Source organism: Somniosus microcephalus, chromosome 4 (genome assembly GCF_052327205.1).
Source record: "Somniosus microcephalus isolate GS21.2 chromosome 4, FLI_Smic_1.0, whole genome shotgun sequence".
In the NCBI taxonomy this organism is placed as follows: domain Eukaryota; kingdom Metazoa; phylum Chordata; class Chondrichthyes; order Squaliformes; family Somniosidae; genus Somniosus; species Somniosus microcephalus.
The window spans coordinates 141920335-141938448 of record NC_140990.1 but is presented as its reverse complement, the minus strand read 5'-3'; the positions used below and the strand labels follow the sequence as shown (position 1 = coordinate 141938448).

The following is an 18114-nucleotide window of genomic DNA, read 5'->3' as shown; positions in this document are numbered from 1 at the left end:
ACGTCACAGGCCAGCTGAATCTTCAACGATGGGTCAAAGTGCGTCAACACTCTTTGGTCAGTAAAAGCTGCTTTGGCTTTCTTGAATGCAGATTCGCACTCCTTTGTCCACGCCCAGGCCTTGCCCTGACACAACAACTCATGTAATGGCTTCAACAGTGATGCCAGCTGTGGAATAAACTTTCTGTAATAGTTCAGGAGACCTAAGAATGACCGCAGCTGGCCGACATTTGTAGGTGCAGGAGCGTCGGCAATGGCTTTCACTTTCGACGGTGCTGTGTGTAGGCCATCAGTGTCAGTGACATGGCCTAGGTACTCCACTGGTGGCCTGAAAAATTCGCATTTGTCCTTGCGAACGTGTAAGCCATATTCTTCAAGTCTTCCCAGTGTCTTCGCCAGGTTCTACAGATGCTCATTGTCATCCTTTCCTGTGACAAGGATATCGTTGAGATAACATTGTAACCCTGGAATGCCACTTAAAATCTGGTCCATAGCCCACTGAAACAAAGCTGGTGCTGACGTTATACCAAAAGGTAGGCAGCAGTGCCTGTAGAGGCCCTTGTGGGTGGTGATGTTGAGGTATTTCTGTGAGTCCTCTTCTACATGCATCTGCAAGTAGGGTTGGCATAGATCAATCTTGATAAACTTCTGACTGCCTGCTAGACCCGCGAAAAGATGTTCAATGATGGGGAGGGGGCACTGTTCAGCTGAGAGCACAGGATTCACTGTTAGTTTGAAATCTCCACATAAGCAAACCACGCCATCACTCTTCATCACTGGTACCATGGGCATGGCCCACTCACGGCGCGAAACCGGCACCAGGACCCCTATCTTGACCAGACGCTCCAGGTCAGCCTCCACCTTTGGTCTGAGGGCGTAGGGAACGTTCCTGGCCTTCACGAATTGCGGCTGGCTGTCAGGCTTCACCTTGAGTTTGACCGTAATCCCCATCATACTCCCCAATTCTCCGTCAAAGACAGCCGTGTGCATTATCAACACTGCTGCTAGCCCCGCCTCTTCGACTGACACCGCATTCACTTTTTCCCAATCCAGATGGATTTTCTCCAACCATGGCCTGCCCATCAGGAATGGATAGGCACCCTTGACGACGTAAACTGGCAGCATCACGGTTTGTCCATTAAGCTCCACCTTGACCTCCGTCTTACCCAGCATTGGGACTGTTTCCCCAGTGTAGGCCTTTAAGATGAGCTTGGCTGGCGTCAGTGATAGGTGGTTCAGTTTTTCTTTGAATAGCTTCTCTGAGATCAAGGAGACAGCGGCCCCCGTATCCAGCTCCATTTTGACCGGTATTCCCTCCAGTAGTGGAGTGACTCCATAGCCTGATGAGCCTCTATTCACTGTTAACACATGGAGATTCAACTCCCCATCAGAGTCTGTGTTACTGTCTTCCTGTTCTTGTTTCACCATGTGTAGGTTTTTCTTTTTAGAACGCCAGATGGATGTGTTTCCTTATTTGTTTTTGTGTGTCTCTGTGTAGGATTGTTTGCTTTGCCCTTTACACACACGTTCAATGTGTCCTTGCTTTTCACATTTCCGACAGGTCAGGTCTTTACACCAGCAGTCAGATGGCTGATGAACTGACCTCCCACATCTGTAACACTCTCTGGCGCCCCTTGCAATCTTATCCGGTGTAGCTGCTACCCTGTGCACTCTCGTAGCAGTCCCCAACAGCTGTGCATCTTTAGCTGCTAACTCCATAGACACAGCGAGCTCCACTGCTGATTTCAGCGTCAGTATGTCAGTTGTGAGTAAGCGCTTCTGTGTTGTTTCACATCTTAATCCAGACACAAACCTATCACGGACAGTGTCATTTAGAGTTGCACCAAACTCACAATGCTCAGTTAGCTTCTTTAGCACTGCAACATATTCGGCTGTGGACTCACCCTCCCCTTGGTTTCGTTGGTGAAACCTGAACCTCTCGGCAATCAGCAGCGGCTTGGGTGTGAAATGTTTTTCCAAAACTTCCACAATCTGATCATATGTCTTAGCGCTGGGCTTATGTGGGTGCATCAAACTCCGTAACAAGCTAAATGTTTTTGCTCCGATCACACTGAGCAACATCGCCACTTTCACATCACCTTTAATGCCATTTGCAGTCACGAAAAATCCGAAACGCTCTGTATAAGCCCTCCATTGCTCTGCCGTTTCATCAAATGGTCCAAACGGTCCGGTTAGCATAGCCATTTTTTCTTTTTTTTTTCCAGGCCTTTTTCCTCCAATTCTTTTGTTTTTCACAGTCCTTTTTCGCCCCTTCGTTTCACTGTATCATTACTCTCCCCCTTCTGATTTGTGTAACACCCGAACCGCCACTATTACGAGGTGATTGCATCAGCCCTAAACTGCCATTAAGAAAAGACAGGAACTTCTTACTTTAAACATTGCCGATTCCATTGCAAAGTGATACGCAAGTCCATCGTCCTCATTGCCAGTTCTTTGTTGCGTCTCAAGGGGCTTTATATTGTGTCTCAAGGGGTTTTATAACCTTATCTATATAACAATTAAGAAGGACTCCGTGGTGGAGAGTTTAGTTAACGGCCATTTTATTTACAATGTGCTTCTTCAGTCAATGCACTACATTTCCCATAGTGCATTGCAAATCACAACTACGGTATCCCCTGTGGACAATTCTAATACACATTCAAAATACAGAACAATTTTCACCATCATTCTGTTCTCAAGGAGGATCGCCCTAGATTGGGCTTTCAAATCCCAGAGGCCTACACTGTGAACCTGCTGTCTTAATTCACAAATAACAATATATTTCCACCATCATTCTGATGTTATGGAGGATCACCATTGATTGGGAACCCAAATCCCAGAGATTTAAACTGAGATCCTGTTGCCTTAATGCACATATAACAATCTATTTTAACCATCAATCTACTGTTATGGAGGATCGCAGTAGATTGGGAACTCAAACCCCAAAGCTTTAAACTGAGATCCTGCTGTCTTAATACACAAATAAACATGTATATTCTCCATCACACTACTGTTATAGAGGATCGCCCTAGATTGGGAACTCAAATCCCAGAGATTTATGCTGAGATCTTGCTATCTTAATACACAAATAACAATGTATTTCCACCATCACTCTGTTGTTATGGAGGATTGCCCTAGATTGGGAACTCAAATCCCGGATATGTACATGGAGATCCTGCTGTCTTAATGCACAAATAACAATGTATTTTACCATCACTCTACAGTTATGGAGGATCGCCCCAGACTGTGAACACAAATCCCAGAGATTTAAACTGAAATCCTGATGTCTTCATACACAAATAACAATGTAATTCCACCATCACTATTGTTATGGAGGATTGCCGTAGATAGGGAACCCAAATCCCAGAGATTTATTTTGAGCTCCTGCTGTCATAATACACAAATAACAATGTATTTCCATCATCACTCTGATGTTATGGAGGATCGCCCTGGATTGGGAACCCAAATCCCGGATATGTGCACGGAGATCCTGCTGTCCTAATGCACAAATAACAATGTATTTTCACCATCACTCTATTGTTATGGAGGATAGCCGTAGATCGGGAACCCAAATCCCATAGATTTAAACTGAGATCCTGCTGTCTTAATACAGAAATAACAATGTGTTTTCACCATAAATCTGTTATTAAGCAGAATCGCCCTAGATTGGGCCTTCAAATCCCGGAGATGTACACTGAGATCCTGCTGTCTTAATACACAAATATCAATGTATTTCCACCATCACTCTACTGCTATGTAGTATCGCCCTAGATTGGGAATCCAATTCCCAGAGAAGTAAACTGAGATCCTGCTGTCTTAATGCACAAATAACAATGTATATTCACCATCAATCTGTTGTTAAAGAGGATCGCCCTAATTTGGGCTTTCAAATCTTGGAGATGTACACTGATATCCTGCTGTCTTAATATACAAATAACAATGCCTTTCCACCATCACTCTATTGTTATGGAGGATCGCCCTAGATTGGAAACTCAAATTCCGGAGATCTACACTGAGATCTTGCTGTCTTAATAGAAAAATAAATATGAAGCCCCACCATCACTCTATTGTTAGGGGGAATCGCCCTAGATTTGAAGTCAAATCCCGGAGATGTACACTGAGATCCTGCTGAATTAATACACAAATAATATTGTAGCCCCACCATCACTCTACTGTTATGGAGGACCGCCCAATTTAGGAACCCAAATCCCGTAGATTTAAACTGAGATCCTGCTGGCTTAATACGCAAATAACAATGAATTTCCACCATCACTTTACTGTTATGGAGGATCGCCCTAGATTGGGAACCCAAATCCCCGTGATTTAAACTGAGATTCTGCAGTCTTAATGCAAGAATAACAATATATTTCCATCATCACTCTATTGTTATGCAGGATCGCCCTAGATTGGGATCTCAATTGAGGGAAATGTGAACTGAGATCCTGCAGTCTTAATGCTCAAAAAGCAATTTATTACCACCATCACTCTTTTGATACGAAGGTTCGCCATAGATTGGAAACCCAAATCCCAAAGAATTAAACTGAGATCGTATTGCCTTAATACACAAATAACAATGTATTTCCAGCATCACTCCACTGTTATGGAGGCTCGCCCTAGATTGGGATCCCAAATCCCACAGATCTAAACTGCGATCCTGTTGTCTTAATACTCAAATAACAATGTATTTCCAGCATCATTCTCTTGTTATTGTGGACCGCTGTAGATTGGGAACCCAAATCCCTGAGATTTCATTTGACATCCTGCTGTCTTAATACACAAGTAACAATTTATTTCCACCATCACTCTACTGTTATGGAGGATCACCCTAGTCTGGGAACCCAAATCCCAGCGATTTAAACCGAAATACTGCTGTCTTATTGCACAAATAACACTGTCTTTCCACCATCATTCTATTGTTATGGAGGATCGCTCTAGATTGGGAACTCAAATCCCAGAGATTTAAACTGTGATCCTGTTGTCATAATACACAGATAGCAATGTATTTTCACGATAATTCTGTTGTTAAGGAGGATCGCCGTAGATTAGGCTTTCAAATGCTGAAGATGTACACTGAGATCCTGTTGTCTTAATACCCAAATAACAACGTCTTTCCACCATCACTCTATTGTTATGGAGCATCGCCCAAGTTTGGGAACTCAAATCCCGAGATCTATACTGAGATCCTGCTGTCTTAATACAGAAATCACAATGAAGCCCCACCATCACTCTATTGTTAGGGAGGACCACTCTAGATTTGAACTCAAATCCTGGAGATGTACACTGAGATCCTTCTGAAATAATACACAAATAACAATGAATTTCCACCATCACTCTACTGTTATGGAGGATCGCCCTAGATTGGGCTTTCAAATCCCCGAGATTTACACTGAGTTGCTGCTGTCTTAATACACAAATAACAATGTATTTGCACCATCACTCTACTGTTATGGAGGATCGCCCTATATTGGGAACCCAAATCCCCGTGATTTAAACTGAGATCCTGCTGTCTTAATGCAAAAATAACAATGTATTTTCTCCATCACTCTATTGTTATGGAGGTTCGACCTAGATTGGGATCTCAATTCAGGGAAATGTAAACTGAGATCCTGCAGTCTTAATGTATAAAAAACAATTTATTACCACCATCACTCTTTTGTTATGGAGGTTCGCCCTAGATTGGAAACCCAAATCCCAAAGATTTAAACTGAGATCCTGTTGCCTTAATACACAAATAACAATGTATTTCCACCATCACTCTGCTGCTATGGAGGATCTCCCTAGATTGTGAACCCAAATTCCAGAGATAGAAACGGGAATCCTCTTGTCTTAATACACAAATAACAGTGTATTGCCACCATCACTCTATTGTTTTGGAGGATTGCCCTAGATTGGGAACTGAGATCACGGAGATTTAAACTGAGATCCTTCTGTCTTAATGCACAAATAACAATGTATTTCCAGCATCACTCTACTGTTATGCAGGCTCGCACTAGATTGGGATCCCAAATCCCGGAGAACTAAACTGCGATCCTGTTGTCTTAATGCACAAATAACAATGTATTTCCAGCATCATTCACTTGTTATGGTGGATCGCTCTAGATTGGGAACCCAAATCCCTGAGACTTAATTTGACATCCTGCTGTCTTAATACACAAGTAGCATTGTATATCCACCATCACTCTATTGTTATGGAGGTTCGCCCTATATTGGGAATTCAAGTCCCGCAGATCCAAACTGAGATCCTGCTGTCTCAATACACAAACAATAATGTATTTCCACCATCACTCTACTGTTGTGGAGGATCGCCCTAGATTTGAACTCAAATCCTGGAGATGTACACTGAGATCCTGCTGTAAAAATACACACATAACAATGTATTTCCACCATCACTCTACTGTTATGGAGTATCGCCCTAGATTGGGAACTCAAATCCCAGAGATTTAATCTGTTATCCTGCTATCTTAATACACAAATAACAATGTACTTCCACTATCACTCTCTTGTGATGGAGGATCGACCTAGATTGGGACCCCAATTCCCAGAGATTTAATCTGTTATCCTGCTATCTTAATACACAAATAACAATGTACTTCCACTATCACTCTCTTGTGATGGAGGATCGCCCTAGATTGGGACCCCAATTCCCAGAGATTTAAACTGAGACCCTGCTGTCTTAAAACACTAATAACAATGTATTTTCATCATCACCCTGTTGTTAAGGAGGATTGCCCTAGATTGGGCTTTCAAATCCCGGAGATGTACACTGAGATCCTGCTGTCTTAATGCACAAATAACAATGTATTTTCACCATCAATCTGTTGTTAAAGAGCATCGCCCTAATTTGGGCTTTCAAATCCTGGAGATGTACACTGAGATCCTGCTGTCTTAATATACAAATAACAATGCCTTTCCACCATCACTCTATTGTTATGGAGGATCGCCCTAGATTGGAATCTTAAATTCCGGAGATGGACACTGAGATCCTGCTGTCTTAATACAAAAATAAATATTAAGCCCCACCATCACTCTATTGTTAGGGGGAATTGCCCTAGATTTGAACTCAAATCCCGGAGATGTACACTGAGATCCTGCTGAATTAATACACAAATAATATTGTAGCCCCACCATCCCTCTACTGTTATGGAGGACCGCCCTTGCTTGGGAACCCAAATCCCGTAGATGTAATCTGAGATCCTGCTGGCATAATAAGCAAATTACAATGTATTTCCACCATCACTCTACTGTTATGGAGGATCGCCCTAGATTGGGAAACCAAATCCCAGTGATTTAAACTGAGATTCTGCAGTCTTAATGCAAAAATAACAATATATTTCCACCTTCACTGTACTGTTATGCAGGATCGCCCTAGATTGGGAACCCAAATCCCCTTGATTTAAACTGAGATCCTGCTGCCTTAATGCAAAAATAACAATGTATTTTCTCCATCACTCTATTGTTATGGAGGATCGCCCTAGATTGGGTTTTCAATTGAGGGAAATGTAAACTGAGGTCCTGCAGTCTTAAAGCACAAATAATAATTTATTACCACCATCACTCTTTTGTTATGGAGGTTCGCCCTAGATTGGAAACCCAAATCCCAAAGAATTAAACTGTGTTGCCTTAATACACAAATAACACTGTATTTCCACCATCACTCTCCTGTTATGGAGGATCTCCCTAGATTGTGAACCCAAAACCCAGAGATAGAAACTGAAATCCTGCTATCTTAATACACAAATAACAATGGGGCAGCAATTCCTCCCCAAACGCTGAAAACCGGCATTTCCTCTCTAACCCAAGAGTTGAAGAGGCTAGCACGTGCGCTGTAGGGGGCAGCGCGTGCGTCTTGGATTTCCTCTGTTTTGGGGGATTTGCGCATGTGTAAAGGCCTTGGGTCTTTACGCTTGTAAAAAGCACACGTAAGTATTTATTTTTACAGGTATGTGGTGTTTTAGTGCAATTTGGAAAGTTTTTTCCCACAGGTTTATTATTTTAAAGCATCTACAATACGGTAAGTTTAGTTTTAGACACTTTTTATTACAAATTTATTTTTTTCAAAAAAAAAATTATTGTTTAAGTTATTTTTTTTAACTTATTTATACTTAATTTAAGGATTGGGATGTTTTTTAAATTTTTATTTAAAGTTTAAATATTGTTTTGGGCCCCCGTAGTTTTCATGAGTTTGACAATTCTTACTCTCAAACTCATGAAAGAGCCTTCCCCTCCCCTGATTGGTTGTACATTGCTCAGCTGATCCCAAGCACATCGCACTAACTGCGCCGCTGGATCAGGTCAGCACTGCGCGCTGACATCTGAACCGGGCCTGTGACAGGAAATGCAAGCAGGCCCGGGCTTCAGATGTCAGCGCGCAGGGTGAGTGCAGATCGGGGGCTTCCACGCGCGGCAAGCCCCCGACACCAATTCTGGGCCAATGTATTGCCACCATCACTCTATTGTTATGGAGGATTGCCCTAGATTGGGAACTGAGATCCCGGAGATTTAAACTGAGATCCTTCTGTCTTAATGCACAAATAATGTATTTCCAGCATCACTCTACTGTTATGGAGGCTCGCCCTAGATTGGGATCCCAAATCCCAGAGAACTAAACTGCGATCCTGTTGTCTTAATACACAAATAACAATATATTTCCAGCACCATTCTCTTGTTATTGTGGATCGCTCTAGATTGGGAACCCAAATCCCTGAGATTTAATTTGACATCCTGCTGTCTTAATACACAAGTAACAATGTATATCTGTAGTGTATGTACCCGTCTACCTTGAAGAGAACTATTGTATGTAACCGTTCACCTTTAAGAGAACTATTTTAGGTGTGGCACTACTTTGTTTGGCTTCTGTATACTGGAGTACCGACGGTGAACACACCAGTATATAAGTGTTGTGACAGGATTTATTGGGCAGATTCGCCCTGACCTTCGAATAGTAAAGTCCTGTTATAAGTTACTCTGGTAGTCTGTGTATTAATTAACTAAACAACCCACAGACTTTACAGTGGTGACGAGTCCGATCGTACCCTGCGGCAACAATACTTCCGAAGCAGTTAACGAGCGTCGAGAAGAGGCAACCGCCCTCGTCGTTCTGCTGGGAGAAAACTCGAGGCTGCAGAACTAGAAAGGAGGAAGAATTTAGAGACAAAGACTTCCATCAGCAACAGGCACCGACTGTCCCTTCTGCCACGGTGAGGAGTGAGCCGATCAGCACGAGAAGCAAGGCGGCCACGGTGAATGTGAGTAAGGGAAAGTAAAAAGAATAACCGGAGGATAAGGGCGGTGCACTCGACCACGGTCAAGGGGGAAAGGAGCCGGACAGAAGTCGGGTCCAGAGGCGCTGAGACTGGGGCAGCGTGGAGCAAGGAAGCCGCGGTACAGACAGGCTGGGGGAAGCAACGGCGTCGTGAGACAGCTAGACCGCAACCGGCGAAAAAGGCCGGGCAGCGACCGAAGCCACAAAGCGCTGCGACCGGGAACGTAGGCGCGGGAAGGGATAAACTCAGCCGCAGCCGGGGAGGGAAGCACCGGACTGTGAGAGGGCTGGGAGGCGCGATTGGGAGCCGAGTGAGCGGGAGAGGCAGAGCCGACCAAGGGAGACTGAGCGAGAGCCAGTCCAGCGGCTGAAACTGTTCTCCGTCAACGGGGTGTACCCAGCGCCGGTAGAGCCGAGCGAGCGGGAGAGAGACAGAGCCCGAGCAAGGGAGACTGAGCGAGAGCCAGTCCAGCGGCTGAAACTGTTCTCCATCAACGGGGTGTACCCAGCGCCGGTAGAGCCGAGCGAGCAGGAGAGAGACAGAGCCCGAGCAAGGGGAACTGAGCGAGAGCCAGCCCAGTGGCTGAAACTGTTCACCGTCAATGGGGTGTACCCAGCGCCGGTTGCCCTGCCGAGAAAAGGGAAAGCACTGAAGCCGACGCGCAGGCTGTGAACCTGAAAGCCAGCGGCCGTCGCCCGTGGGGAAAGTGTACCCCTCCCACCAGGGAAGAAACGCGGGAAGCCGCCATTAGGTGGGGGAGAAGACAGAAGCAGGAAACTGCCATTGAAGTGGGTGGGGAGGGAAGAAAAGCGCGGGAAACCGCCATTTTCGCGGGAACCGCCATCTTGAAAAAAAAAAATTTTAAGAAATAATTCGTGGCGCTTAGCAGGAAGAGAGGAAGATGCCTAAGCGTGGTAACATCAACGATTTTAATTCCGAGGTAGAAGACTGGGCCACGTATGTGGAACGCATTGAGATCTATGGTGAGGCCAATAAAATAGAAGAAGATGACAAAGCTATAACCTTGCTAAACTCGATGGGCGCGAAGACATACGGGCTCTTGAAGCATCAACTATCATCAGCTAAACCGGCGGATCAGACTTTCGATGATATTGTGGCTGTTCTGAAGGATCACTTGAACCCCACACCGTTGATGTTGGCGGAACGATTCAAATTCTATGCGAGAACGCAACGGAAAGACGAAAGCAACGCAGAATACTTGGTCGAACTGCGTAGACTAGCGAAATACTGCCAGTTTGGAGGGAATCTGACAGAGGCATTGCGAGACAAGTTCGTGTGCGGATTGGCAAAGGAAGGAACGCAAAAGCGACTACTCGAAGAGAACGACCTTACACTTGACAGGGCTGTCCTTATTGCAGCATCGGACAAAGCCGCAGCGAAGGGAACTGCAGAAATGCAGCTAAAGACAGCGGCACTCAGTGTGGATCAAATTACCTCGACAACAACAAAATGTTATCGTTGTGGGAAGACAACACACGACCAGAACCAATGCTGGTTTAAGAACCAGGAATGTAGGAAATGTGGCAAACTGGGTCACATAGCTAAGGTATGCCGGTCAGGGAAGAAGACCAACAACCAAAGGACCAACAACCAAAGGAAGCCATCACAGGAAAAGTACAACAAGGTACACAAGGTGGCTGAGAAGAGTTCAGACGAACAGAATTCGGACTCAGACCCAAACGGCCAGGAGCTGGGTAGTCTGAGAATTCACAATGTGAGTAAGGAAGCTGACCTACAAACTATCTGGGTCATGCTAAAAATAGCTGGAGTCCAAGTGAAAATGGATTTAGACACTGGCTCAGCTCTATCAGTCATAAATCGAAGGGATTACCACCAGCTATTCTCACATATACCCTTAAGAGATACCAAGTTCGTATTGCAGACATACACAGGGCATAAAGTATACCCCATGGGAAAGATAAGAGTCAAGCTGAGAGATAGGGGTAAAGAACACCCAAGAATGAACTTATACGTTCGACCTGAGGGAGGACCACCACTTCTAGGATGGGAGGGGATCAAGAAAATAGACATGGAATGGCACTATCTAAAAGCCATAACGAGTGAGGACTTGGTGCAGACAATCAGCTCAGATTCTGAATCGGATGACGATAAGACCAACCCAAATGTGAAAGACAAGGCTAAAATGGACTTGCCGACCAAGGTTGGAAAAACGAAGGCATGCAGAAAGGCTTATGCTCCAGAGAAGAACAAAGTTTCAGAACAGATCTCCACCGAACAACGACAACATAGTTTGACAGAGAATTCTGAGTCTGTTCAGTTTAAGGACATATCCATGACAGAAGAACACCGAGCTCGGACTCAACTTTATTTCAAATTACGACAACAATTAGAACTATTGAGTTACCGTCTCGTACAAGAGATGAAAACAATGAAAAAGTTCTATGACACCGAATGGGAGGATCTGGAAAGACAACAAAAGCAGCTAGCTCAAGCAGAGAGCGACCATAGAGCCATTGTGACCAATCACCGATCACATCTCCCTTATGATGTTCAGGAGTTAGGATATTTGCAGAAAGAAGCAAATGAAGAGGAATCTTCAGGAAGCCAGGATTTTATTCCAGTTCTTCTCTACGACCCCTTACAAGCAGCGTTTGGAAGTTGAAGGAACAGTATGAACAGGCCCAGGCTACAATCCTGGAGGGGGTTAACTCGGCAACCTCCGAAAAGCTAGTTTCAATGGAAGCTTATGAGCAACTAAAGGTTGAACATGAGCAAGAAGCCCAAAGGCTGCAGGAAATTCTTGATGAGCTCAAGGCCAAGACAGACTCATCGGTAGAAGTTCCATCCATAGATGAGAAATTAGAGGTGAAAGACATGGCAGAACATGAAAGTCAAGATGTCCAAGAACTCATAAAAATATTGAAGGAAACCCAAGACAAATATGAGGCGGCAATGACCGAGGTTCAACAACTTGAAGAACAGATTCAACTGGGAATTCTTTCAGTGAAAGAAAAGGCAACTGTAAGAAACACAGAGACTGTAAGAATGGCCCCTGAACATGAGCTAGAGAGCATCAAGGCACAACTTCTCCGAGCGCTTAAAGCCAAAGTACAAGAGGAAAAAAGGTGAAAGCATTGGAGGAAAAGGTGGATGAAATGGAGAAGACTCTGATCCACAGGGTCCCCGGGGAAGAGTTAACGGTCAGCCAACTCCTTCATATGCTGAGAGATACGACTCTGCAATGGGAACCATTTGAACACGAGCTTCAATCTTCAAAGGGAAGGGGTTCGGAGCTCTCAAAAGTTTGGGGAATAGTTGTGGTTGCAACACAGATTTTACGGGGCTGCCGAAAGTACGCTGAATCACGTCAATGTGAACAACAGAATGTTGAAACAGCTGCTCCAGTAGAAGGATTGAATAGCCCGATCAATCAATCCCCGATGGAAGGGGAAGTATTGGAATCACAAATGAGGTCATTAGTGAAGGATTGGCAGGAAACCCAGGAAGAGCGGGATGAATATGAATGCATGAAGAAGTCTCTTCAGGAAAGATGTCTAGGGAGGGAACAACAGTCGGCTAACGTCCAGTTGGGTAAGGAAGAAGTAGCAGGCCCTCTCGCTAGACTCGCTCAGGACGACACCGAATATTACAATGACCTGTTGAGTGACACGGAATATTACGATGACTTGGTCTGCCCAGCTTGTGATGAAAACTGCCAAAGTGCAGAAATCAGGATGAAGCACTTAAAGCCTAAGGAACATAGGGAGATGGTGGCGCTACAGCTGGCAGCGGATAAGGGAGCCCCGAGAGTCTCCAAGAAGCAGAAAGGAAAAAGACGAAGCAGAAGACGATAAACATCTAAATCATTATCACTTCTATCAGATCATGCACGTGGGCCCTACGAAGGGGGCCAAATCAGTTGGAAAGTAGGAAAAGTCACCAAGGCAGTGCAGCTGTTTGTAAAAGTCAGCACTGCTGGTTCAGCAGGACGGAAGTTCAAGCTGTTAAGCCAAGGGAAAGACTATTGGATGAGTCACACTAGAAATGTGAACCGGCTACACCACAGAGATGTTGTTCAGACCGAGTCAAGACCAGAGACTGAATCTGTGAACTGTTCCCGCAGAGACTGAATCTGTGAACTGTTTTCCGCAGAGACTATATCTGTGAATTGTTTTACATGAAGTTGATTATATGTTATGTTTAATGGGGAATAAGTATGTTGTAAGCTAAAAAGGGAGGATTGTAGTGTATGTACCCGTCTACCTTTAAGAGAACTATTGTATGTAACCGTTCACCTTTAAGAGAACTATTTTAGGTGTGGCACTACTTTGTTTGGCTTCTGTATACTGTAATACCGACGGTGACCACACCAGTATATAAGTGTTGTGTCAGGATTTATTGGGCAGATTCGCCCTGACCTTTGAATAGTAAAGTCCTGTTTTAAGTTACTCTGGTAGTCTGTGTATTAATTAACAAAACAACCCACAGACTTTACAATATCCACCATCACTCTATTGTTATGGAGGTTCGCCCTATATTGGGAATTCAAGTCCCGCAGATCCAAACTGAGATCCTGCTGTCTCAATACACAACGAACAATGTATTTCCACCATCACTCTACTGTTATGGAGGATCGCCCTAGATTTGAACTCAAGTCCCGGAGATCTATACCGAGATGCTGCTGTCTTAATACACAAATAACAATGTAGTCCCACCAACACTCTACTGTTATGGGGGGTTAGCCTGGATTGGATACTCAGATCCCGGAGTTCCAGGCTGAGATTCCTCCCTCTGATTACAGGGACTTTATTTCCACCTTCACTCTACCAATTATGCTACAAATAACCTTAGTAGGGAGAAAGGCTCGGGTACCCGATAGCTGTCGGCGCCATTGGAACTGCTCGGTTTTGCATCAGAGCAGGGAAGAAAACTGGAAAAAAGTTAAAATTCTGTGGTAACGGCACGAATAATGGAAAACCAACACAACACTCAAAATCTAAACAGTTATCCCAGATTTCTGAGATATATTGGGTTACATTGAAATAGGTTACAACATTCTGTAGTTACAACCAGGTGAAATAATTGATGTGAAGAGCCAAGAGGAAACGATTTAAACTGAGCCCAGGTTAAATAGGCGACCGCTCCTTGGAACTTTTACTGAATAGAAATGAATGGGGATAAACGAAGTATAAAAGATGTTGAGATATTAGCCTCGATAGTTCTTGTGATTCCGCTGATCATCAGCCACAAGCAGTGACCCTGCTGCCGAGTGGGTGATGGCAGTAAATGCGTACGGTCCTGGAACCACCGAATGATCGAGCGGTAGGTACCGCCCTGTGGCCTTCCCCACTACCAGTCTAATAACAATGATCGGAGTGAAGTGTGACACAGTTCAAAATGTTGGTGTTGGACATGGATGGCGAGCGGTGTGTTCCGCCCTGTGACCTTCCCCACTACCAGTCTAATAACAATGATCGGAGTAAAGTGTGACACAGTTCAAAATGTTGGTGTTGGACATGGATGGCGAGTGATGTGTTCCGCCCTGTGACCTTCCCCACTACCAGTCTAATAACAATGATCGGAGTAAAGTGTGACACAGTTCAAAATGTTGGTGTTGGACATGGATGGCGAGCGGTGTGTTCCGCCGGGTGACCTTCCCCACTCCCTGTCCAATAGACTGTAAACCAGGAAGACATATTTAGAATCTCCCGGCAGCACTCGGCCTAAAACACACGGGAAAAATAATAATCCCAAAATAATATTAATCATATTTGAATGTAAAGTTTAAAAAAAAATCTAAAACAGCGCCTTAGACAAGCAATGGGCAGTCGATAGCAGAGATGGGTGGACTCTGTACCAAGGACACACGTTACATCACCAGTTACATGGCGACAGCAGCGAGACAGCTCAAAATGATCGGTAAAATGAATCAGTGATCGCAGTGACTTACCCGGGACACCAAAAGCTGCGAGAACAGGATAGTAAATGGCGTAGACTGGCCCCGTCACTTGTCCGAGCATTTCTCCAGATCCTCTATCAGCTCGCTTCGAGTGTCGACGAGAATCTGAATCTGCTGTGTGAAATATTCGAGGGTCCCTCATTTATACTTGTTGGAATCCTCCAGTGACACAAATAGTCCGAATCACCATTTATGTTAATTGCAGTTATTTGAACAAACAGATCACGTCACTCAGTTTCACTTCATTGTTTTAATAACAATGGATGGGTGTTTCTTAATTTAAAAGAAAACACCCAAATTCCACAATGATAGTTTCATCCAGCGCTTCGGAAAACAATCGGCCCCAAAGGCTCCGGTCTCGGAACAAGAAACGCACGAATTGTTCTTGCTGCTGATTTCTGACCAAAGGCCTCGGGCTGTCGGCTTCCGGCTAAGCATAAAATCATAGAAATTTACAGCACTGAAGGAGGCCATTCGACCCATCATGTCCGTGCCGGCCGACAAAGAGCTATCCAGCCTAATCCCACTTTCCAGCTCTTGGTCTGTAGCCGTGTAGGAGACGGCTCTTCAATTGCATGTCCAAGTAACTTTTTAAATGTAATGAGGGTTTCTGTTGTTTTTAACAAAGCTGCCTCTACCACCCTTTCAAACCGTGAGTTCCAGAAACCTAGCACCCTCTGAGTGAAAAGAATTCTCCTCAACTCCCCTCTAAACCTTCCACCAATTACTTAAAATATATGACCCCTGGTTATTGACCTCTCTGCTAAGAGAAATAGGTCCTTCCTATCCACTCTATCTAGGCCCCTCATAATTTTATACACCTAAATTAGGTCTCCCCTCAGCATCCTCTGTTCCAAAAGAAACAACCCAGCCTAATCCATCGTTCCTCATAGCTAAAATTCTCCAGCTCAAGCAACATCCTTGAAAATTTCCTTTGCACCCCCTTTAGGGCAATCACATCCTTCCTGTAATGTGGTGGCAGAACTGCACGCAGTATTCTAGCTGCGGCCTAACTAGTGTTTTATACAGTTCAAGCATAATCTCCCTGCTCTTATAATCTATGCTAATAAAGGCAAGTATCCTGTATGCCTTCTTAACCACCTTATCTACCTGTCCTGCTACCTTCACGGATCTGTGGACATGCACTCCAATGTCTCTCTGATCCTCTGCACTTCTCAGTGTCCTAGCATGTATCGTGTATTTCCTTGCCTTAATAGCCCTCTCCAAATACATTACCTCACACTTTTCCAGATTGAATTGCATTTGCTACTGTTCTGCCCACCTGACGAGTCCATTGATATCTTCTTGCAGTCTGCAGCCTTCTTATTCATTATCACCCACAATGGCCAATTTTGTATCATCTGCAAACTTCATAATTATACTCCATTACCAGTTCCTGCTTTCCGATAAAACGAAAGCAGTGGTTTTAACCTGAAATTGTTGAACTCGATGTTGAATCCAGAAGGTTGAAAAGAGATGTTTTTGCTGATGCTTTTTAATAGATAAAACACCAGAAAACCAGGAGAACTGCCCCTCTATTTCTCGAATAGTGCCATAGGATCTTTTACATCCACTCGAGAGAGGAGATGGGGTCTTAATTTAAGTTTCTTCTGGAAGATGTCACCTCCGACAGTGCAGCACATCCTCAGTACTGCGCTGGAGTGTCCGCCTCAATCATGTGCGCAAATCCCTAGAGTGGGAAATCAACCCGCAACCTTCCGACTTAGAGGTGCCACTGAGGCAAGGTTGAAACTGAATGAATCCTTCATTGTCTCCTTTGAAATTCAGTTTTTTCTAAAGAGTTGCCCATGCGTAAAGGCCTCCGGTTTGTACGCGTGAAAAAAGCAGACATAAGTACTTAGGCCTAGAAATTCAGTATAGCCAGTTTTGGGGCGGTAAAGTCAGGCGGGCGCCAAAGTTAGCGCCCGCCGGAAAGTGGAGGCCACTTCGCCGAAATTCAGTAGCTTTGGCCAAGGAGTTTGGGCGAGCGCTGAAACTGGCGTTGCACTCCTATCTTTAGGCGCTAAGCCGGCAGTGCGAACTGATAACGCCGAGGCCGGGCGCAGCGCAGGTGCGGTCATGTTTTGATTGACAGCAGACACCCTGACGCCGGCCAGCTCTTAAAGGGGGAAGGGCCGACTTTGTCTGCAGCCACGCCCTGGATAGTGGAGCCCTGCAGCTAGGCCTGAACACTGCTGGTGGACCCAAATAGCGCCTGAAGCCATGCAGAAGGCCCGTGAACGAGCGCAGCGCTTCTCAGAGCATGCTTTGAGGGTGCTGCTTAAGGGTTTGGAAAAGAACAGAGAGATCTTGTGCCCGGACAGTGGCGAGAAGGCTCCCAGGAGGCAGTACAGGAGAGCCTGGAGGGAAATCGCCCAGAGGGTGTCAGCCAACAGCGATGTCCCCAGGACTGGTGACCAATGCCGCAAGAAGTACAACGACCTCAGTCGGTTGGTCAGGGTGAGTACCCTTTCCAGTGTCCTCCTCATCCTTGCATTAGCACCTCACATGATGGGCAAAGGGACCTCAAAGGCCTAATGGCCAGCCCTCCTCCCGCAGCTATGGCACTGGCATGATCATCAATAGCACTCTCTGCACTTAACACACTGGCCAAGCTATTCGACCATGGGAGGCAGTGCACACAACAACAGGGCACCACACTGGCCAAGCTATTCGACCATGGGAGGCAGTGCACACAACAACAGTGCACCACACTGGCCAAGCTATTCCGCCATGGGAGGCAGTGCACACAACAACAGGGCACCACACTGGCCAAGCTATTCCACCATGGGAGGCAGTGCACACAACAACAGGGCACCACACTGTACTTAGAGGCCGTCCTTTCTCTTGCAGGCCAAGCTGGCGCGGAATTTGAAGAGCCAGACTGTCACCGGGGGAGGCCGTGCCCAGT

The 18114-nt window shown here is 45.2% G+C and overlaps 1 pseudogene; it reads right to left on the bottom strand.

Annotated features, from left to right (window-relative positions):
* Positions 1–15345, bottom strand: part of LOC147119863 (putative G protein-coupled receptor 139) — a 95992-nt pseudogene extending 80647 nt beyond the window's left edge.
* Positions 15346–18114: the final 2769 nt, after the last annotated feature.